We start from the raw sequence: 24,029 nt of genomic DNA, 5'->3' as shown, positions 1-24,029 counted from the left end.
ACACTCCGCGGGGCGAGTTTCGGCGGTGCACGCGGTGGAATTGCGACGCGAAACGGTAAAGGACATTACGGCGTTACAGCGATTGTCCGTTGTGCTACAAAGCGGCGTATGATCTTCGGAGCAACCTCTCCCAACCCGCAACGTCGGTGCCACTAATGTAATTAACTGATCTCGTAATTAATTGCGGGCCGGCATACGACCGAAACACCATCGATCCCTGCTCGCAACATCGACGAAGTCGCCTCGATTTTGTGAGCGTCGTCTCACGAACAACCGTGGAGGAGACTCTTATTAATATTTGGATGCTCTTAAAAAAAACAATAATAGCAATTAGTTTACTACACGACGTGAAAAGAAATTTTTTCAAAAATTGCAATTGGTCGGAATTGTAGAGAAAATACTAAACGTTGCATTTTACAACTTTTTTATGTGGACCTACAGTGAGCCACGGAAGTATTCGAACGCCCTTTAAAACAGAATAACTTTTTTATAATTGTACCAACCGACCTGAGTTTTTATAATCAATTAGAAGCATTGGTTTATGAAATGATATGCAAACAACCGATACATATACAAAAAAATTGTATACATATATAATATATTTAATGAAATTTCTCCAGCATTTATGTAACTACTCTATAGATCTACAAAACATATATTAAATTTCTATTAAGGGCCCAAATAAAAAAGTATTAAAAATTCCTTTTCTTATTTTTGCACGTAACCTTGTAAATTATAATTTTTGGGAAATCTTTATTGCATATCATTTCATAAACCAATACTTCTAATTGATTATAAAAATCAGGGATCGTTTGGTACAATTATAAAAAAGTTATTCTGTTTTAAAGGGCGTTCGAATGCTTTCGTGGCTCACTGTATATGAATATGTACAAAGCCGAATCCTTATACATAGACATAGTTGTAAGTACATTATGGGGAGATCAGTTCAGTTGTTACTTTGTACCATAATTACAGAGCATGGTAAATATTTGTGGATCTTAGAAATAAGCTAACTGGGGTGATGTTGCACGACGTTTTTCTTGCCGAAGCGAGACCGGAGACCGAAGGACGTCGCCGGGTCTTGTCGACGCGCGATTCTCTTCACCCCCGTTGCGTCCACTTTTCGCGCGTCGAGTCCCTTGGAGAGTTCTTCCGCCTTGCAACCCCCACCTCCGCTCTCTGCCCTCCACCAGCCGCCGCACCGTGACTTTGCGACAACATCAACCGAGACGAAGATAGGCTCGAACACGGCAAACCAACCGGATAGTTATGTGTTCGCCGTGCGCGAGCCGTTTTTCCTTGTCCCCTGGAATCTCGTCGATTGTCCGAGGGAAAGAACTTTTATTTCTTTCTTCAACGTTTTTTATCGGGGCTTATATCGAAAATTTAAAAAATACATTTTGTAGATCTGTGTTGATTAGACATAGTTTGAAGATTTCATGACGAAATGACTGAGAGTTCTTTGATCGCATCAACCGACTCTAGATTTTTGATTCTGCAATTACTGAAATGATAAAGATGCTTTCATAAGAAATCATTTTGTTGGGAATTGGTTTCTAAGTACTACATAACTGGAAAGGCTGGAGAACTCTTTTAAAAACAGTTTTATTTAACAGCGCGGAAGGACATCTTAACAATTCGGCTAGCGGACTCGAAGTGAAGAAAAAGAATGTGGCAGGAGCGAAAGAGAAAATCAGTCACCCACTTGAAATAAGGAAAACCCCAAGGTTGCATCGTTTATTGTCCTGGCCCTTGGGTACGAGAAATGCCAGAAAATGGGTCCTACGACCTATACATATGGGTCCGATGACACCTGGTCTGTTATTTTACGTTAGACAACTGCAGTGTTTCTCATGGACAACGCAATTCATTTTTGCCCCTTGGCAGTTGCAATATTACTGCTAATAATCCAACACATTTAATAAATATCTTTATTGGAGCACATATTACATGCAATCAGAACCGCGCAGAGTTTAAATAAACTAAATCTTGTCATTTCTATAAGGCAACATTTTACTTACATAACTCGGTAGGTTTAGTGCTAATTTACTACGACGCGTAAATTGGGTCCAGCTAGGTGTTGCTCTAGATTCGGCTACTTCCCCTGGTTCGTGTACACGGGGGGTAGCGATCCCTCGTTTCTTGCTCGAAATTGAGTTTGAAAGGCCTGCTCACGCCGCGCACTGGCCACCCGTTACGGATTCGCGCAACCATCACCGACATCGCCACAGTACATAGTAGTCACGCACACGTACACGAGCACGCAGCTGGCAGCCTTTCCTGTTCGTTCTCCGAATCCAGTATTTTCCAAATACGAAACGGTATCCACGACGCACCTAACAACCGGCGATATTCGACAGAAAGGTCGGGACGATCCTTCGTTTACCACGGTGCCACGTTGTGTTTACGGCAATGTAACTCGAACTTTAATAGTACATAAAATATTTATGGCATAATTTAACTGGTATCAAAGGTGGAATATCATAGGAGAACAATTTCTTCTGGCCGGTTGTTTTTTCATAGTTTTTTCAAGGTCATTGTTAGAGATCGGTACGAGGAATAGTGGAGTGAAAATGCTTAATAAATGTGTTCACATACTACTTTATTACACACGCAAGTAAACACATAACGGGATACAAAATGAACAAACGAAGTTACGTATGATACGCGACGAAAAGAGGGTTAACGAAACGTAAACGAAATGTAACGGCTAACCGAAGGCGGCGAGACGAACGAGGTACATGTGCACGCGGTTGTCGTAAACAGTATCTCGATCAGCCGGTTTGAACCTAAAATCTGTACGTCAGGCTAACGCGGAGTGGGGGGCACTTCGACGACGTGACGTGACTATATCGCGTCATCGCGAACTCGATACAGCTGATCGGCTGAGTATCGGTCGGCCGGAACAGTCATCGTTATTTTTTTTATCGGGAAAACTTCTCTTTTTTTTATTCCATCTTACAGCGGCTGAAAAAATACATTTGAATATGCTTAAGTCATTAACAAGATGGAACAGAAAAAAGTTTTCCCGATAAAAAATAACGATGGCCTTGAAAAAACTACGAAAAAATAACCAGACAAAAAAGAATTGTTTTTTTTTTATTGGTTATTTTACGTCGCACTTAACCCTGTTCGGGTTTTTTCGCGACGGGACCTACAGTTTTTATAAGGTGGGTTCCGAACCACCTTGGACACCACAGTTTAAATGACACATGGAATATTTCCTCCTTCGATATCATTTATATTATGCCATCAATATTTTTGTTTTGTGCCATAAATAAGACATTTAGGTGGCCTCCTTCAGCTGAGACACCGTGTATATCTTAGAAACTTGTCACGTCACGTGTTACTTTATCTTTGCTTCAAGAAAAATTATCTGAGCCGCGTCTAAGTTCATATGGTCTAAGGATTTTACAACGGGGATCAAAGTGAACGCCATAGGCGCGGTTATTGAAGATCGTATCGATCGAGTCTGCGGTTCGGAAAAAATGCGAGGTTCTCCGGGTTTTTATCGACTTGATGGTCCAGTAAATACAGGACTACTGTTTCTTCGTAGGAAAAATAGAGAGACCTTTCCTGTTTGGTAGCCGAGCAGTACGCTCGCGATTCTCGCGCAGGTCTAAATGGAAATGGAACTGGAAATGGAAATGGAAATGGAAATGGAAACGGAAACGGATAGGACGCGAAGAATAACTCGTAGGACCGCGATCGACAGGCTTCGTGGAACAGACGAATCCTCGGGAGTCGCGGAACAACGAAGCCGGTGTGCTTCTTCCGTGCGACTCCTCGATTCCTGCTCTCCGTCCGCGAAAAGATTAACGCGCTCCCGAGCATTCGGTAAGTGGCCCTAAATCAGATTAGTCGACTGGCTCGGCGTAATTCCGTTCGACTTCGATCGCCCGGCTCGATTCGGATTATCTGGATGGAGACGAGCGACCGTTTACCGTTCCCAACGAAACACGGTCGCTTCGGATTCGCGCGAACTATCGATCGTTTTACCCCCCGATAGCAATGCCCGAATCTATAATGATTCATATTGGGTTGGCAAATAAGTTCGTTCGGTTTTTTACACTGGAATAAATCACAAAAACCGAACCAACTTATTTGCCAACCCAATAGTCTCGAAATCATCATACAATTACTCTAACAGCTGGTACATTAGGATCACTGAGAAACTAATGGGTCTACAAGAAGTATGTATGTACTTCGAAAATTGATAAATAAATACATACGTTGCACAGTGGTCCGGGTGGCCGATCTAGCAGTTTATTTGGTAAAACATGACTTGTCTCGTATCGGTGCTTAATGCATCCATATTACTTTCTAAACGTTTAGAAAAAGAATTATAATTAGAACAAGCATTAAAAAATGAACATTTTGTGAATATGATTTTCGATCGAAGAAATGACTAATTTTCTTTTGTGAACCCTGCCAAACCTACATATTTAATATTTCGGAAAAATTTTCTTTTTTAAATGAAGAGCATTCTTTTCTAGGAATGCTATCTGTGATGTTTCAAGTGTTTTAAGCATTGTATATTCATATTTTAAAAAATCAATGAAGTCTGACAAACATTTATTGTTATTATTGTTATTATTATTGCTCGCGGAATGTATGGGGTCCAATTACCCCCCAGTACAGCCACGGTTAACATTAGAATAGCAGTACGCAGAAAGAAGGATAACCAGAGTCGAAATGGAGTTAAACAGAGATAATAATCGTAACGATTCGAGGTTCGGTTGGAAGCAACGTAAAACTAAGAACTGTAAATGTTCGTTATCTTTGGTTCGGCTATTTAACGGCCACGTATCCTCTTCTTGGGCCGCGCACGATCCATAAACTTCCTCTCGATCTCGACGGACTCGGAACACGTTAGCCGCGAGCGGAATAGGCAGAGCTCCGATCCAATCCGTTCCCACGTCGTCTTGGAACGCTCGCGACGCGCTCCAATGGAAAATGACTCGCAGCTTCTTGACCAAAAGCGGCCGATCCTTGAAACGAATAATCGACCTACATTCGCCGGAGTTCCGTTTAACGATATCGACGCAAATTCGAATTCAAACTCGCGTTTGCTGTGAAGTAGACATCTTAGTACAGAATAATTATTAATGTTCTACGGAAGTTGAGCGCGCCTCGATGGGTTGCGTTGTAGCGGCCATCGGCACGTAAAATTTGCAGCATTTGGCGTGCAAATGTTTGAGCAAGTTTACGGAACCCGTTGTCCACAGCTGTTTTTGAGAAAACCGTTGCTCGTCTTAGAGTTTTTGTTATGGCACGTATTGGTCACATTAGACTTTTTACTTTCGGCCTCAACAGCTCGTGTGGGCACTATAAAACTCGAGTTTCCAAAGGGACCGCGAAGCTAGGCATGTAAGCGACAGTACATTGCCACATTTCCGGGGTCGCCTCCGAGTTCAGGAAAAGCGCGCCAAGGAACAGGGGGATGCAAGGATTCCCCGAAAAAATTACCTGATTGGGTAAAAAGGCAAACGCAAGCCTGACCAATCAGGACGATTTTGGAACACCTTGAAGCTTCTCAGGATTGAAGACGAGCTGAGAAGTCCGGTCGAGTCCTAGCGATCAGCGAGTTCACTTGTAGCAACTCTAACCGAATAAAGATTTCAGTAATTCCTGCAAAGAATAGTACACATGGAAGTTGATTCCCTCCTTTATTCGTAGAATTAAGGATAATGTCCAGAATATAATCGAAAAAGTTTAGTTTAAATTTATTCTCTTATGCGTAAAGATTTTTAATTCTTGAACGGTTCAAATTGTATTTTGATTTCGCTGCTTATACTGACTCGAAGAGAACGCATAACGGAGCGAGACTTTTTCAGCGTTTTGACAAATTCGGAAGATTCCCGTGTCTCGCATTGAATCGCAGGAAAAGGGATCCGCGGGGCCATTGTATCCGCGGTGGGAGGGGACGACGGCAGATTCCGTCGAAAGGGATGCTAGTCGATGGATCCTATTTACGATATCAAAGTGAAATAATCGATGTGGTTCCGAGAGCCGGGAAAGATAAAGCAGTCTCCGGGGGATCGCTTAGTTAGTCGCGGATTAAAAACCGACGTTCAAACACGGCCAAAGATAGGTCGGCGTAAAAATAAAACGGTCAGATTGTAAAGGAACGTCTCGACCCGTTTTCGCGTCCATTGGATTTTTCGATGGTAGCTGGAAAGCTTTGGTCTCGATGGCGAGAGAGGGACAGAGAGTCGATGACGAGAGCGATCTCTTACCGATCGCGCTTCCTCTATTCCCTTTTACTCCTCTTTGCTCTTCTGATCTCCTCTCTTCCGTTCTATTCTCCGAAGCCGACGAATCAGCTGCCCACGATCGAGTCCCCCGCGACGTTAAATAAATTATTAAGGAAAGTTCAAAGGGCCCGCTGGAACCGATCTACGTCGCTTCCGGTCCCCGAGACAGACCATGAAAGAGAGAGAACGCTTTGCCGCGCGTATACCACAATGCAACGCTTCGAACATCGCGTCGCCTTTAAAACGAGTTCCGTGTAACTTGTAGGCAGTCTATTTCGTTGGTAATATATCCAGAGCGTTTGCCGACCGAGACACGCCGTTTTCAAACTAATTTCCATCTCTCTCGCTGTCCCTCCACCGAGGGAAAATCGGTACAGAGATAACTTTGTTCATAAATATTCAACGGCACGCACCAACCGGACACGTCGGAAGGTCCGGGAACCAACGCGACGCTTCGTATCTTTGGATTCGCAACCGGCCCCGTTGCTTCCCGCGACTGATTATGTACAAGGGTACAACTGCCGTAGAATCGATTGGAAAATCGCACAAACTTTGGCAGAATTCGCCAGAATCGGAGCCCCTTTGTTTTACACCATCGAGAGCACTGGAGTCGTGCCAACGAGATGAATACTTTTCATTTACGTCACGAGGACGTAGGAAGGGCTCGTGTCTCCGTGGCTGCCGCGCATTCGCGCGTGAAAATATTCTTTTGATTTTTCCACTAACGGTGATCAGTAGACAGCCGATTTTATGCGCTTATAACAAAAATGAGTAGGTGTAATTTAAAACAGTAATGACATTAAGAGAATTTAAAAATACTGTTATATTATTCTCACACAACCTATTACATATATTAAGAAAGAAAGTAAATATCTATCTCACTCCAGTTCGTTGCAATTCGGTTAGGAGATATCAGAGACCATAATTGTTATAACCAAAAAGAAAAAAAATCATAGATAACAAGTATTTCATCGACTAAAATCGTATTGGTTACAAATAAGGATTATAAGTAACCAAAAATGTTTCTATTGTTGGTAAATGTTATCGTTGAGAGAAATTCATTTCGATCACTTATAACAGTTGTCGATGAGAGAAGTTTATTTCGGTCGCTCATAACAGTTATTGATGAACGAAATTTGTGATAGTTATTATTCAATAGTACAACTTTCAAATGGTAGGCAATCAATTATTCCATTTTTTTATTCGTAAAATTAATTGCTATAATCAAAATTTAATGTGACAAACAGGTTTTGTGTTGTTCTTATGGTCTGTTGATTCGTCTTGTTATACGAAACCGCCTCAATGAATTTCACAGGCTTGCACCATCCGAAAAAAAGTAGACAAATCAATAATTAAATAAGAAATCAAAACGAACTTTCTCATCAATAATTATTATGAACAAGGGAAAAGAAATTTGATCATCGATAACTGTTATGAGCGATCGAAATAAATTTCTCTCGTCGATAACTGTTATGAGCGATCGAAATAATATTTCTCTCATAGATAACTGCTTTAAGCAATCGAAATGATTTTGGACACTGATAAATGTTATTCGCAACCAAAAAGTATAAAAATCAATATTTTCTAATCATTTTGATCTTTCAATTTTTTCCTTTATATTCTGTGTACATTATCTTAAATTTCGATAATAATAAACTTTTTATTTTATCGTAGAAAATTTTAGATTAATGTTATTTTTGGTCCCTCGGAAATTTCTATTTTGCATTAAGATCCGCTGTCTAATGACATTGCCGTTTAAAGTTTTGATCACTAGTTCTTTGTACAAACTGCATTATTTTTCTGAGCCTTCCGAATTTGTTTCGAACTCTAAAGCTGAATTGATGCATAAACTCAAACATTTTTGGAATTGTGACATCCGACGTCTTTCCGTGTAACCACAGATATTTTTTTCACCTTACGACCATTGAAATTATGCCGTTGCTTATTAAAATTGATAATGTCAAAGTTGTTCTAAAAATTGCAGAAAATCTAAATAGACTTTTTGTCATTTTCGTAACGTAAAACATTTTAATCGGCTTTAGTGGTGGGTAGGTTTAGTGTGAAAAGCTGCCAGCAATGCCAGCGCAGAACAGCCTATAACATTCTGCGAATCGGGGATGTAGCGCGACAAATAGAAGATATTCAACGCAAGTACATAGCCGGGCGAAGGGGTGGCAAAAGGATGGAAAAGGGGCGGCGGTGGAGGGTGGCCGTGGCGTCTCGCAAAAGAAAGATATCCGCTTTATGTCCCCAGTTGGCTCGCGAGTTTGCCGACTTATATTTAGGAACAAACAACGTCGTCGTCGTCGGCGTCGTCGAGCGTTCCACGCGGGACCGCATAAATGGAGAAGGTTGTTCGTTCCCGGAGCATCCAGAGAAACAGAAACGGAACGTTTCGGTCGATAAAAGAACCCCGTGCCCCTCGTTACTGCAAACTAATTCTTGCATTCGCTGCTCGTCGATTCTCGGTTCGACGAAACGAGATACCCGCCAAAGAATCCCGGCGAAAGAGGTCATCACGGTAAACCGATCGATCATTTTCAGATGGTCTCGGAATCATTTGGAAATAGGTATCGACGGAAATGCGACAGGAGTGGGAAATATGTTTCGAGCCATGGCAGCCGACCAATAGGAATCACCGTTGTAAATGTCCATCGAATGAATCGCATTAATTTTCTCGTATAATTAAACCGTGGCGTGCGGGACAACGCTGGCCGTGTTTTCGTTCACCACCGGGGGTGCTCTAATTAGGTATGACACTCGTCTTTGCGTGTTCCGAGCCGAATACGAACGAAAACGGTGACGATCAACGCAGGTCCACGGTCGGATTCGACGAATTCGAGCACCGACAATCGCATTTTCCAGGCGCTCGCGTTCCGATGGATACTCTTTCGATTCCATTTTTCCCTGGAGTTTGTACTCGCGAATTCCCGCTGTTCCAGTTCCCGTCGGATCCGCTCTCCGCCTCGAGTTAACGAACCAAGCCGTCTCGCGTACCTCCGAGCACGATCGAGCCTCGACCTATATTATCGAACCGCTCGCGATTACTTTAACCGGAAGGGAACGCGATAGTTTTCCATTTGCTGTGTATATTGAATTCTGTCGAAGCCGAATTGAAAGAAAAGACACTGTCGTAGCACAACAACCCTCGTAGGGAATCAGCTACGATCTCCGGTACGGAGCTACGTAGCACGATATTCCCGGACATACATACCCATAGTAAACATGAAAGTGATCTAAGTCATGTATTTCTTGTTTCGAGATATTTAAAGGAAAAGGATGATAGCACTCAATGAATTCCATATACATAATATTGAAATGTTCAGTTTTGACAGCATCGTTTAGATTATGTACATCGAATTAATTCAGTATAAATATTAGGTGTACAAATAAGTTCTCGGCCTTTTTTCGTCGAATTCAATATTTTTTCTTACTTAAAATACAAGTCTGTTTTAAACGGGAAAGTAGTCTCCACTTGCTTCTACACACTTCTTCCACTTCTCGGGCAGACGACGAATCCCCTGATGAGAAAAAGATGGCGGTTTTGACTCGATCTAGTCTGCGAGGCATTTTTCTACTTCTACAACTGTATGGAAGTGTGTATCCACCAAATGATGTTGTAGCGATCTGAACAAGTGATAATCTGACGGAGCCAGGTCTGGTGAACACGCCGGGTGTGGCAAAACTTCCCAGCCCAACGAATCCAGAGCGTCACTGGTCGTTTTTACTGCGTGTGATATCAATTGGTTGGTTTCCGACAGCACGTGTGGAACCCAGCGACCCTGCTTTTGAATTTTTCCTAGCTTTTTCAGCCGAACGGAAACGTTTTGTTGCGTTACGTCTAACCCTGCAGCAAGCTCTGCTGGCGTTTGGCAAGGATTTTCTTCGAGTAATTGCTCCAAATCCTCATGAGGATATTTCTTCGGCGCTCCTGCTCTCTCGTCATCTTCGAGGTCGAAATTTCCACTCCGCAATCTTTGGAACCACCTCTCGATGGTGCTAATAGGCAAAGCGTCTTCTCCCAATGCTTCACGTATCATCTCCTTAGCCTCAGAACTGTTTTTTTCAGTTGATATGCGAAAAGCATACAATGCCTAATATGCGTCTTTTGGCAACTCATTTTGTTTATTGTGGTTACAATAATATTTTGAGGTTATGTTAAACTATTAGTCGGGTAATTTACTCTACTAGGTTGGTATTATAAACTCCCCCAAACCGGAAAAAAAATGTTTCGGTTCGAATACTTACAACCATTTTTATTCTCAGGCCGAGAACTTATTTGTACACGTAATATAATGTGATGTGAAACAACTGATACACATTTTTCAAAGTTTGAGTCTTATTGAATCCTAACGTGATTCCATACATCTGGACCATTATCAAAATTGAGTTTTGTTCAGCTAGATCGTGGAATTAACTAGGGGTGGACGGAACCCGGAAATTCGGGTTCGGGTCAGAACCCGAGTCATCAAGACCTGAGGCTCGGGTATCTGAAATTTTCGGGTTTCCACCCACCCCTTTTTTTCTTAAGGGGGAGGCTAAAACCGGGGGAAAACCCCCCGGGACGTTCAATGGACCGCCCCTCTACCAAGCATGTCCGGGCCTATGATGAACTATCGGGCCACCACTTTTCGTATTGCTTCTCAGTTCTTCGTCCCTCGAGGCCCACTTCCACGCCTGTTGTCTTTTCGACTTCCACCCATCCCTAGAAGTGCGCGGGAAGGAATTCCAATGGACCGTGACGAAGAGGACCAAGTAGGAGCCCTTTTCCGCCATGTCTTGTCGCGAAGGCGAGCCCGGTAAAAGTGAACGCGAGGCCGATCGTCGCAGAAATTGTCGGAGACAGTTTCGGAACAGACCTATTGTTTCCGAGTTTCGGGCAGACGACGGAGACAGGGATCGAGAGCATCTGGCGCGCGAATCGCCTGAAAAATACTTGAACGAGCCGGACCGGACGGGTCGAGAGACAGCTAGACACCACCGAACCGTTTATTTCCGTTCGAAGGGATACGCGGGTCCGGCAAAGGTCCGGCGAGCTCGATGCGGCGGAACAGGACAGAGCAGGACAGCAACGTTATATGGAAAGCCGGTTAATTCCCCGTGCACCGACCAATAATTTCTTGTCTCGTCGACGCCGGTCGATAAGCGGGAAATCGAGTTACGGCGTGCTCTCGCTCGTCCATTCCTGTTTCCGGACGAAGTTCCCCGGACTGCGAGCAAAAATTCAAGGAGATTTCCTACGGAATCGAACAAGACAGTATAACAAAATTCATTGCTCGCCGTTCCACTATGGTCTGAATACTCCCTTTTCGTGGCCAAAAGTCAATTTTTCAAGATTAATCCTTGTGTGGGCAACCAGAATTTCTCTGTCGTTGGGTAACCGGGGTACCTAGGTACCCCAGGCGTTCTATTCCGATATATGAAATATGTAGCGACAAATTTTACTGGTATTCATTATCGATACTCTTAATCATCCCTTCCTATAATATACCAAACATTGTTTCAAAAGATTTTGGCGAAAAATTATTTGAAATTACAATATAATTCCATGATGAAGCGAATACTCTTATTCGTGTGCTCAACTTTCTTTCCCTACGTCGTGTGTCGACGACTGTTTTTGAGGTGCCAATGAGACATTCTATTGCGATTTTGTCTCTTGCGAGATTGTCATCAAAATTAGCTATATGTAAACAGTATGCTAGTAACGTAACACTCAAGAAACATTGCATCGACTACTTCTGCACAACCAGCGTCATTGATGTTAGATGCAAGTGGTAGAAGAAAAGTTATAGGAGTATGCCATATACATACATGCTACGCAGAAAAACAAGAAAAAGTTGCCAAAAGTGCATGAAATCAGTTTGCGATGAACACGCACACAAATACAATATGTAAAAATTGTCATATCATTAATTAATTACTATAATTTAATATTTTATGTTAATAAACAAGTAGCATTAAGAATTTTGTATTCTGTATAATTTCTTCCCAAAATTTCCATTTGAAATGCGTCCAAGTATGATTTTTCGTATATGGGTACCCTGGTTATACAACAAGCGTATATACAAATTTGCAGCTTAATTACTCAAAATATTTTACACAAATTCTTTCTCACGAAACATTAATCGACTTAAAATTGTACAAAGAATGGGGATCCAGAACGGTTTTGCAATATTTTGTCAGGAACATTACAAATTATTGAAGGGAACAGAAAGTTTGCACACACAAGGGTTAAGATATTCAACAAATTTTTGCAACAGAGTAAAAACCCTCCAAATGCTTCCAAATCCAATTTATTATTCATTTCAGATTACATATTCTGTGCTGAGATACATATAACATTTTGAAGTCAAACTCCGTAGAATTCAGATTAAATAAAACGTTTAAAATAGTCATTATAGACTATCAAACTACAAGCTTAAATGATAATTTCATACGTGTCAGCAGGTATATTTTAGGTGTGCAACACAGCTGTTAGCATCTTTTTATTCATAAACAGATGGTACATACGTACCAAGTTTAAACAATGTAAACTTCGAGAATGTTTTTAAAAAGACGGCACAAATCGGCATGAATAGAAGCTTTTGCATAAGAAACTGTAGACTAAGCAAGTAAGTAACATTTGTTCCTCTTGTTTTAAATTCACACAATTTAAAATATAGCATTTATTACTAATTTACAAACGCAATTCTTAAACATTTTCTTGAGAATGATCTAAAAGTAGATCGAAACGTTGAAATAAAGATATTGTGAAAATTTGCAAATAGTGTTATGTATAACAATTGATCGAACCAGTGCGCTGAAATCATCAAAAAAACTTTCTTAGAAACTGTAGACATTTCTGAATATATATATTGTATAAAGTTTTTCAGCTGCCCTCGTCTGCCCGTTTTAGTTGTACATACATCGATTTTAATAAATATACATATAGTCTAAGTGTACCGAACTTGTTCGCTTGCGGATACTTAAAAGGGAGTAGACTCCTTTTTCCAGGATTGCAAGGGTGCGGGATTCGTGTTCTCATTTCTCGATACATTATACAAGAAAACCTTTTTAAAAACCACGCTTATATTAAAATGCACTAAAAAGGAGAAAATAATTTTTTTAGACATTAGTGACTATAAATAATAGCGTGGAGTGCTAAACTATATTGACGTAATCTTCGTGGGCGCTCCACGCTTTTATTTATAGTCACTAATACCTAAAAAAATTATTTTCTCCTTTCTAGTGCATTTTTTTTATATATTATCTTATTTTCTACTTTTTAGTTCTTTTAAATGGAACACAAGATATAGTAATACTGGTATGAAGTAGTAGGTTATATATAGAAACGCAAGATATGGAAATGCGCAAGAACGAATGAGGGGATGAGTCCGAGAGACGACGTCTCTTGATGGAGTCCGAAATTGTCCGAAATGGAACTGTATGAACGGAACACCACACTGACTGAGCTCCTTCGGTGCGAAGTGGGTCAGTGGAGTGGAGACGAGTCGGTGTGGGAACGCGTAGTGGAGTAGGGAGCGTTGACGCGCGGAGTGGGGATCGCTGAACGCGTAACGTACTGTCGAGAGTCGCGCGGCGAGGTGTGATGGTTAATATTAAAAGTTTTTATTTTCCTAGACGCACAGTTATTTTTTTAAATTTGTTTTTTAATATTGCATTGTCATCCAGTTCTGAGCTATGTTTAAAGTTTCAAGCCTCTAGCTCATCGAGAAGTGGTGTAAAATTCGATCCGACAAGCTAAAATAAGTGTGGTAAAATGCAGCGCTTGTATCGCAATTTTCAGCTAGTCATCGGACCTCTCTTATTTTTCTGTATTGTTCCAAGCCATTAGGGTGATCCCGTGGCAGAAAAAGGAGGGGCACGCGTTACGCATGACGCGTCCCGTAGGGAAGACCGGGGAACCAGATAGAATCGCGCGCGTAAGCTCGTAATCTCGATGGCGATCCAATCCCTAAACTGCAGGCAGAAGGGCGGGTCGACGTGGCGCGAGAAGTTAGTTGCCGCCGCGTATGCGTTTCATTCGCGTAAACCATAAGCGATTCTAATACGACCGTCCATGTTCTCGAATGCTTTGAAAAACGCCATACGGACTGCTAATTAAAGGGCTGATCGAAAACGCGGTAAATCACGGTGTAGCAACGCTATTGTCAAATTGACTGAGCAGACCTTAAACCTTAACCTTAACATTTTAACAAAGTCTAACAAACATGACGCGGTTCTTTCTAGACCAGCGGTTTCCGACCTTCATGCTACTACGTCTCCTTAAAAAAAAAATTTGTTCCGCGCCTCCCTATCTTTTAATAGATGTAATAATATATATACGCGTTTTAAATAATAATATCTTTATTACAAAAATTTTGGCGCCTCCCCTGAGGGTCACGCCTCCCAGGTTGGAAACCGCTGTTCTAAACGAAATAAAATTTGATTCGTTTGTAATCAATATTTAATCATTAAAATAAATGTAGCCATACAAGAAATATAAATTTTCTTTTCTCTTCTAAATTTTTGGAGATAAAGACTTAATTAATGATTGAATCACTGTGTCTGTAAAGAAAACGGTACGGCAAGAGGTTAATTGTTAGTCTTTGATGTTTGAGAGGCTTCTAAAGTTTCCGCCAAAACTTTTTTTAAAACGAGAACTGAATGGAGCGATGTCTAGTCGTGCTTGGTGATCGGAGCACCGTGCACTCTGAAACGAAGGGTCGAATCGTTCGATGCAAGAATCGAGCATGGACCGACGAGAAAGTACTCTATTCGCGACGCGGCCAGGTAAAACAACGGTCGGATGCGCGAGAAGAGTAATTAGAAACGGTGTAGGTGGATTGGATCGATCCCGATGATTTTTGCCCTGTCGCGGACCGGTGTGGAGCGACGTGGAGCGGCGTGGAACGGTGTGGAGCGGAAAGCAACACGGTGCATATGCTCGGCAGCCGAGCACGATGACGCCGCGCCCCGCGCCATGTGTTTCCAGCTGGTTTACGGGGAGGGTTCCACGGAGGGAACTATAGGGGCGCTATATAGGGTGCACGGAATGTTCTGGGTCTGTGGGCTTTCGTACGACAAGCGACGAGGGCGTCCGAGGGTGGCCGAGGGTGGCCAAAGGGTCCGAGAGAGGTCGAGGGGGATGATTTTCCCTACCAGCTGGCTGCCTGCCTTCTTTCCTTTCCACGTACGAATTGGAGACTGCCCGTGCACGTCGCGCTTTTCCTCTTCCTTTGCCTTTTCCCTTCCCTTTCCTTTTTCACGCTCACCCGTAGCCAACCAAATACATATATTATGAAACCAGAACTACCGAGTACTGAACGCAATTGGCATACGGTAAACTGTATAATGATTGGCACCCTAAGCCAAAATCGTAGTCAAAATCTTTTTATCTTTTTTTGAAATATTTAAGCGAGCTTAACTTGCGTTAATAAGCTATTTTAGGTGTATGGACCGCGGCGTTATCTTGCTGAAATATAAAATTGCTACCAGCAATGTGTACCGCACACTTGCTAATTTCTTGTTGTATTAAATCACGATAAGTGGTGGCATTCATTCGTCTGTCAATAAAGACGATTTCACTTTTTCCATTGCAGCCGATGCCTGCCCAAATCATCACACTCCCTCCGCCCATCTGACGTCGCACTTTTGACAATTCTTCTTTTTGTACATGATGGTAATAATAGTCAAAACTGTCTGGACCATCCAGGTTGAATCTCTTTTCATCTGTGAATATATTGTAATTCGCCACCATTTCTTTTTTCACTGTGTGTGTCGTTTCGCAAAGCGGACACGAGCATCCTTATGTCTCGTTGTCAACGCAGCTTTCTGTCGTATAATATTGTCACATGTGTGGAGAATACGACGAACATTTCTCGGATTAGTTTCAACTCCTGCTTTTTGAGCAATTTCACGTGATGTGAGACATGAGTTAGATGCAGCACGCAAAACGGCACGTTTTTCTCTATCAGAAATGGCGGGCGGTCGTCCTCTTCCGTGTAAAATATTTATTGCCGTCGTTTAGTAAATTATAAATAACTTAACGACAACAGTGAAAACAAATTTTAATATTAACCGTCACATGTCGCCATGCGACGCTCGGTAGTACGTCATCACGTTCAGCGATCCCCACTCCGCGCGCCAGCGCTCCCTACTCCACTACGCGTTCCCATTCCGACTCATCCTCACTCCACTGACCCACTTCGCACCGAAGAAGCTCAGTCAGTGTGGTGTTCCGTTCATTCAGTTCCAGTTCGGACAATTTCGGACTCCATCAAGAGACGTCGTCTCTCGGAGTATCCCCTCATTCTATCACGCGCATTTCCATATCTTGCGTTTCTATACAATATCCTACTATTTCATACCAGTATTACTATATCTTGTGTTCCATTTAAAAGAATTAAAAAGTAGAAAATAAGATAATATATATAAAAAAACTTTAAAAACCACGCTTATATTAAAATACACTAACAAGGAGAGAATAATTTTTTTAGGCATTAGTGACTGTAAATAAAAAAGAGCGTGGAGCGGCCACGAAGTTTACGTCAATATAGTTTAGCGCTCCACGCTTTTATTTATAGTCACTATTGCCTAAAAAAATTATTTTCTCCTTTTTAGTGAATTTTAATATAAGCGTGGTTTTTAAAAAGTTTTTTTATATATTTCTTTTAGAGGAACTTTAACAAGTACATACCCGGTTGACTACACAGGCGTTAATTGCAATTACATACATAGACTGAATATTTACGCGAAACCACATTTTCTCAAGTGCAACGAAGTTAATTTTTATTGTCTAGATTCTACGATTCGAATATTTCAACGTTCGTACACTTGAACGAATTACGTATGTCGCACGACATGTTCGGATAAACGAGACCCGAGATAGATTCGTATTACATACAACGATAGACAAGCCGGCGTTAATATCCTATTTCCCGAAGCGTTTGATCGCTACAGCAACATTCTACGAACAGTAAGTTCGTTGGAAGAAGAGAGGACTCGAGCACTCAGTCGCAATGCAACCGGACCTGGGCAATCTTAACATGACGCGGTCCCATATTGTCACGCCACGGTGATTAAAACATTTTTCGATAAGATAAAATAAAAGAACACCGGCGAGCAACGTTCGACGTCGAATTTCGATTGGGAATCGGAAATCGCTACCGAGCATTGCTTCCGTCGTCTTTTCAACCATTCGTCGCAGCGGAGACAATGGCACGCGTCACCGATTATTTTTCTGCTCCTTCGATTCAGGTCATGTCGTATTTTTTCCGATCATCGACCCAACACGCGATCAGCGTGGTGTCCGATAAAATCGTGCTGGTACATCGAAAATACAGCTGCTCGAATATTTAAATACCCGGAGATCCGTTTTTGGCGTGATCTTTCAATAATATTGTAGAATCCGATGCAACCGCAGCGGTGCATACGGAAACTGCATCGTCTTAAAAATATCTATGCACTTAATTTAACTGACACAAGTTCAACACCTACTCTCTCTCTCTACAGAGAGTTCCGATTGAAAGGATCAGAATTACATAGACAACTAGATAGACGTAAGGAGTTAGTCTAATGAAAAGTTTGAGCAAACTCAAATTGTTCCCGCCCTTAACGCTAAACCTCTACGTAGTTCCACGAAAAACATACAGTGAACCGCAGTAATGTTCGGACACTTTTAAAAGAACGATAACTTTCTTAATATCTGGCCATACGACTTGGATATTTTTTAAGAAGTTAGAGCCAATTAGTTTGCTACAAGACGTAAAAATAATTTTTGAAAAAATTCTTTACAACTTTCTTATGGGAGTCTATATTTAAAATTTAAAAAAATACCATTTTCAGATTTGCGTGAATTATAGATATTCTGAAAATTTCATCAATATTGATTAACGTTGCAATAAGCTACAAACGTTTAAAGATGGTGAAAATTGCAGTTTTTCACGATTTTCAGCCTGTAACTGAAATAAATCTCTACGATAGGGGAAAGAGACCTAGGGACGTAAATGTGGAAATGTATATCAGCGTTAATGTATATCCATTGCTGCGTCCTGAGAAGGGTATATAACGGAGGAAAATAGAAGAAATCGTGCGTACTTTGAAGAGGTCGACAAAATTTGCAGGGAGGTGGAGCGTAATCTGAACGCGAAGATAGCTACAGCTTGTGCGATTAAAACGGTTTCGAACGGTTCGTTGGAAACAAGAAGCGAATCTCGCTTTTGTACTCCGTCGAAACAAGACTCTCGTTGTTCCTCGTTATTCGATTGCGCCGTGAAAACGTCCGTTTAAACGCAGCACCGTCGTGCTCGTTCGTCCTGCCTAATTTTCCTTATCGGTTTCCCCAATTTAATAAAGTCGGGCGTTATTGTACCGTCGTTCGTCGAGAAGCGGGGAGGGGAGGGGGGGAGACACGGTCATCGGGTTAATTGGAAATTTGCTCGTGACTCGCTCGACCGTGCTACCCGTTCGCACGACTATGCGTCGGCCTCGTCGATTAACATCCGACTGGATGTTCTCTTCGAGGGAATTCCATGCCAACTCGCGAGAGTCACACCAGTCACGAGTCGCAACGCTTTCGATTAGTCGAAGGCGTTAAGGCGATTGAACGATGCTCCTACGAAGAAGAGTGAACGCGTAGGCAAGCCAACTAAAATACCAATTCGGCCAATCGAATGTATACCAGCTACCCTTCCGACGACTCTTTTAACCTTCGAACAACACATTCTTTCCTCCACGATACGTTCTATCGAAAAATCAAACGTAATCGAATAAAAAGGCAAGGGCTAATCCTAGCGGATACTATCTCCGAGTACATAATCGTTTTACGACGAGAAGACGATAACGTATAAGCATATCTGGGTTAATACGATAAAAACTTCCGAGACAGTTTAAACGAGTTTAAATTGAAAAAAAGAAAGTAAAACTCGTTTCTGAACTTAGTTAATCCGTTCGCACGAGCTAGATATCTCGTTGGTAGTTGCGAAAGGGGTTGAGTCACCGAGTACCGTGACGTAATAAAAATGCAAGAATTCGTTAAGCGAATAAGTAAGAAACCGAGCGAAGAGTTGACCGATCCTCCTCAGTCAACGAGTTCGCCGAAAGCAGATCGAGAGAAAGAGAGAGAGAGAGAGGGAATTCGATCCTCGATCGAAAACTCGATACATACCTCGATTACCGAGGAAAATGCGAGGCGCGAGAGCGCCGATACAACGTTCCAATTACTTGGATGATAAATTAGAAATGCTTTCAGTTTTCCACGGCTCTCGGGTGCGCGTTTCTCGTCTGGGCGAATCGACTACCCCTGCGAGGCTATCGGCAAAGTTTCTTCGCAGTTTGCTCTCGTTGCTCCCGTTCCATTGCATCCCTCCCGGCAGCCCTCCCTTGCGTCGCGCAACTTGCATCACAGCCGTGTTTCAACAGTCTAAACCCCCCGCAAATCCTTCTTCCATATTTCGCCTCTCGAGTACACGTCTGTGTACTGGCTGAGTTTCGACGCGAAAACGATCCGATTTACCGGTCCAACATAATCATCTCGTTGCTCCCGTTCCATTGCATCCCTCCCTTGCGTCGCAGCTGTGTTACAACAGTCTAAACCCTCCGCCAATCCTTCATCCATATTTCGCCTATCGAGTACACGTCTGTGTACTGGCCGAGTTTCGACGCTAAAACGATCCGATTTACCGGCCCAACATAATAACATCGAGCACATGAAAATCGACCTGTTCACCTTCCCAAGCGTTAACCCCTTGCCGTAACAATTTTCTTTATAGTTACAGTGATTAAAACGTCTTTATCCCGAAAAAAGTCGTAGAAGAGAAAAGAAAATGTATATTTTCTGTGTATGGCTACGTTTATTTGGATGCTTAAATATTGATTACTAGACTGCGGATCTTTATGCATTTATAGCAAAATTGAGAAGATGAAATTCAAAATTACTGAAACATTTTAAAAATTAAAGATGTCGATACATGATTTCTCCTGTATTAAAATCATTAAGGGAAGAAATAACGTTCAATTTAATTTCTATTTCTTGCAATCGATGCAGACAATTTCCATTTTGCATTAAGATCCGCAATCTATTGATTACAAACGTAATAAGAAAGTTGTAACAGTCATATTTGTTAGACTTTGTTAAAATCTTAATAACGAGCCTAACTCGTTAAAATACGGCAAGGGGTTAACACTAAACTTGGTACATGTTCCCTTATAAAAATGATAAGATTTACTTTATTTAGACCTTGTGCAACTCCTATTGGAATACGTGACCTACTAAAGACAGCTATACAATCATTGCTTATGAAATCATTTTTACTATTTCAATACATAATTGTAAAATAAAAAATCTGGAATTCCACGCTGTCCAACGAATTCGCCTGGTTTTTTATCTTACAATCGATTCAGAAACCTTCGAACAACTGAATTAACTATGCAAACGACACAGCCTCTTCCTACTTCCACGTTTCTACCGCACCAGTATCTCTGTCCTCTCAGTATAGGCCGTACGCGAATCAACGTAAGGATATTATAGGATTAGACACCCGTTGATAGAGTATTCGATGGGTTCTCTTTCCCGGTATCGAAATTGTTCTCCTACCGTTCGTTTGGACTTCGAAAGAATAAGGCCGGCGAGTCGGCATCGCCTCCGTTAACACTAAACGTACTTACGTGATTTATCACAGTGGTCACAGAATAACTTCATTCAATCTAAAATAAATTTGCTCATTGTCATCCTCATTTTTCATCTCGATTGAATTAGTTCTTTCTTTAAATAAATCAATTACATACGTAGTTCACGTTTTCTGTATAGTATAACGTAAATTTACTTCAGTTAATGATAAAATATTAATTCTTCCCCTCGACTTCGAAATCGTAATATTCATGTAAATAGTATAAAAGTGCAAACAATTTATTTTATGTTTATGCTATGTATGAAGCTTTACAAAATACCAATGTTTTATTGAACAATTATAGGAAACGCAAATGATAGCTTGAGAAACGTCTTGCAAATCTAATAAATTTGATAGAAATGTAACTTTGAATTTTAAACATACATTAAAAATTAAAACATAAAGTTTATGTCTCTGTAACTTGCGCGAAGAACAGTTATGCTTTCCGCCAATGCGAAGCGATCGCGATCAAATCACAAAAATCAATGTGTGCCCCAATAAAAATATCTATTAAATCATTTCCCACGAAAGCATGTTTATCATTTCAATAATTGCAAAACAAAAAGTCTAGAACCGATCATTTGACCGGTCATGGTTTAGTGTTAAAAGCTACAGAGTCTCTAGCGAACAAAAACGAATATGTACTAACAAACAAACGTAACCGAAAACAGTTCACCGAGTCGTAGGCCAAGGAGGTCCTGCCGGCATCTTCCCTATTCGTCGAACGGATCACCATCTTTCCGTCCTTCCCCACCGCGAAACGCTCCGAGCATGTTTCTACGACGATGACGTCACGAGATTGCGAAACTCGCTTAGGAATTGCTTCGGACCGAAAATCGTCGATCGTCGATCGTGCAAATAATTGGAGTATCGAAACAACGTCGAAGCAGCATGGAACACGAATTTATCGGACAACCGAATGCAGAGGGATCTCATTCCTTGTAACCGCGAATACCAAGTTTCAACTCGACCGGGTAATTAGTCTGCTAATTATCGACCACCGGGCAAGTCGATCGGAATGAAAACGCCGATCGCACCGCTCGCGTTCGATACTGAAAACAGCAGCGCGCTAATTGTTTCGCGGGAATTTTCGAACCTTTTCCTCGAGACGACAATCTAATTTCACGAGCTAGCAACTGATACAAGACGCAAGTACGTAACAATCGAAATCTTGACAATAACAAGCAAATGCCGGTTATCCGTCGATAATCTGCCGAGTAGGTAATAAAAAAGTCGCGGAATTATTCCCAATTCCCGTTTCCCGATGAACGCATCGAGTAACGCGAAGGTCACCGATGACCAGCACTTAATTTGTTGGCAACGACGACGACCGTTACATCGCCGGTGAATTTTGATCAAAGTGTGACAACGTAGCTCGACGAAGTAATCGAATATACCTAATACATACAGGAAAATCGGATGCGTTAACACTGCTGATCAAATGATCGGTTGCATATATTTTATTTTACAACTATTAAGATTATACAGCTACTTCCGTGGAAAATGTGTCAATGAATTTCCTTATTCCGACGTATACTATCATACAAATTGCATGCAATCCAATTAAATACATTCAAGACAAGGCATGTTAACAAATAGAAAACAAGTACCTCACTGATTGTAAACCGAGCAGCACGCGCATTTAATAAACAACTTTTATAAGAAGCCCTACAATACGGTCTTGTCATTTTTGTAAGGTAAAATATTTTAATCGACCTTGATATTTGGTAGATTCAGTGTGAACGCGTCGAAGGGTCGAGAAAGTTCGCGGAAAAGAAATCGGCGCGGATCAGTTGCGAATCGGTAGGCATACACGTTTCACGAGAAAAATTTGGCGGCAGCGTTGGTAATAGCGGTAAAAATCTCGCACGGTAGCATCTCGTAACGACACCGGGCTCCTATGAAATAGCAAGTACACTCGACCGCCTTTGAAACCGGTAGAAAAAGGCCGGCCGAGCGACAGGCCACTGGAACACGCTATTAAATAGGCCGAGCAGCTACACGGGAAACGATTAATCGTCTACCGACGTCGAACCGCGTCTTTTCAGTCAAAAATATTGCTCGCATGACAAACGGGATCAATTCATATTCCTCTATTGCCACGATCTCACGATCCCACCCCATCCCATGATTTCCTTCTTCCCGGATTCGATTCGGAATGTAACGGTGTAACGTCAACCGGCGCGAAAACCAATTTGCAATTTCAATTTAGTTTTCTTTTGTCGGTGTAATGAGCGCGTCTATACATTTCCGCGTAATTATTTTCTCGGGGACAAACAGGTTTTTGTTTAGTTTCCATCGTGCCCGTTGCACAGTTTTCCGTTTTTTACATCCTCCCTCGCCTTACTCGTTGTAATAACCACCAGGGAAACTGCTATAGCGTGTTCAACTTTGTTTCAGATTGACTGTTATATTTTACTAGCAGCCCCCGGCACGGCTTTGCCCGTGCTAAGAGTGAGAAGAATTTAGATTTTGGTCTTAAAAAAAAAACGAAAGAAAAAAATACAAATAGCGTAAAAACCTTCTCCATGAAACAATACATATATGTTCTAAGTTCCATGTTGATCGGTCAAACAGTTTCGAAGTCTATTAATCATATATGTATATACAAACATCCATTTTTATATATTAGAAGATAAGAAGATAAGATAAGAAGAAGAAGAAGACAAAGTATCTGCTTTGCCTTCGATATTCCATCCATTTCCTTCATTTTCACCCAGCAATAGTCTGCACTCTTAATTGAATTTTCGCACTTGGATAGGTTTAATTGTTTTCCATTTACTCGAAATTCACTGTAAAACTTGTTACCATCCTAGAACCAACCTGCTCGACAAACTTGCGACGCGTGATATCATCACCCGAGAAGTATAATAATTGCACGCCTTATTATAGCTGTATAAGTAAACTAACGTAGGATACACGAGATATACAGGAAGAACGATAAAGAAACTTAATCGAGGTTGAAATTGGTTCGAGTTCAAAGCATTCTATATGTACCTGTTCATTCATTCAAGCGGTACACGGGTGATACCATCATCTCAGAAGCATAATAATTGTACACCTCATTATAGCTGTATAAGTAAACTAACATAGGATACACGAGATATACAGGAAGAACAATAAA

General features: G+C 41.5%; 1 protein-coding gene across 2 annotated transcripts in view; it reads right to left on the bottom strand.

The window, feature by feature from the left end:
* Positions 1-24,029, bottom strand: part of LOC143207027 (uncharacterized) — a 63,202-nt gene that overhangs the window by 38,363 nt on the left and 810 nt on the right. Inside the window, exon 2 of one of the 2 annotated variants that reach the window (XM_076420018.1) lies at positions 4,233-4,991. The exons of the other annotated variant lie outside the window; for it this stretch is intronic. The gene's annotated coding sequence lies outside the window, so the exon portion shown is untranslated. The remainder of the gene's footprint in view (positions 1-4,232; positions 4,992-24,029) is intronic. 2 annotated transcript variants of the gene reach the window in all.

This window comes from Lasioglossum baleicum, chromosome 3 (genome assembly GCF_051020765.1).
Source record: "Lasioglossum baleicum chromosome 3, iyLasBale1, whole genome shotgun sequence".
Lineage (NCBI taxonomy): Eukaryota > Metazoa > Arthropoda > Insecta > Hymenoptera > Halictidae > Lasioglossum > Lasioglossum baleicum.
This window is presented reverse-complemented; position numbering and strand designations above follow the sequence as displayed.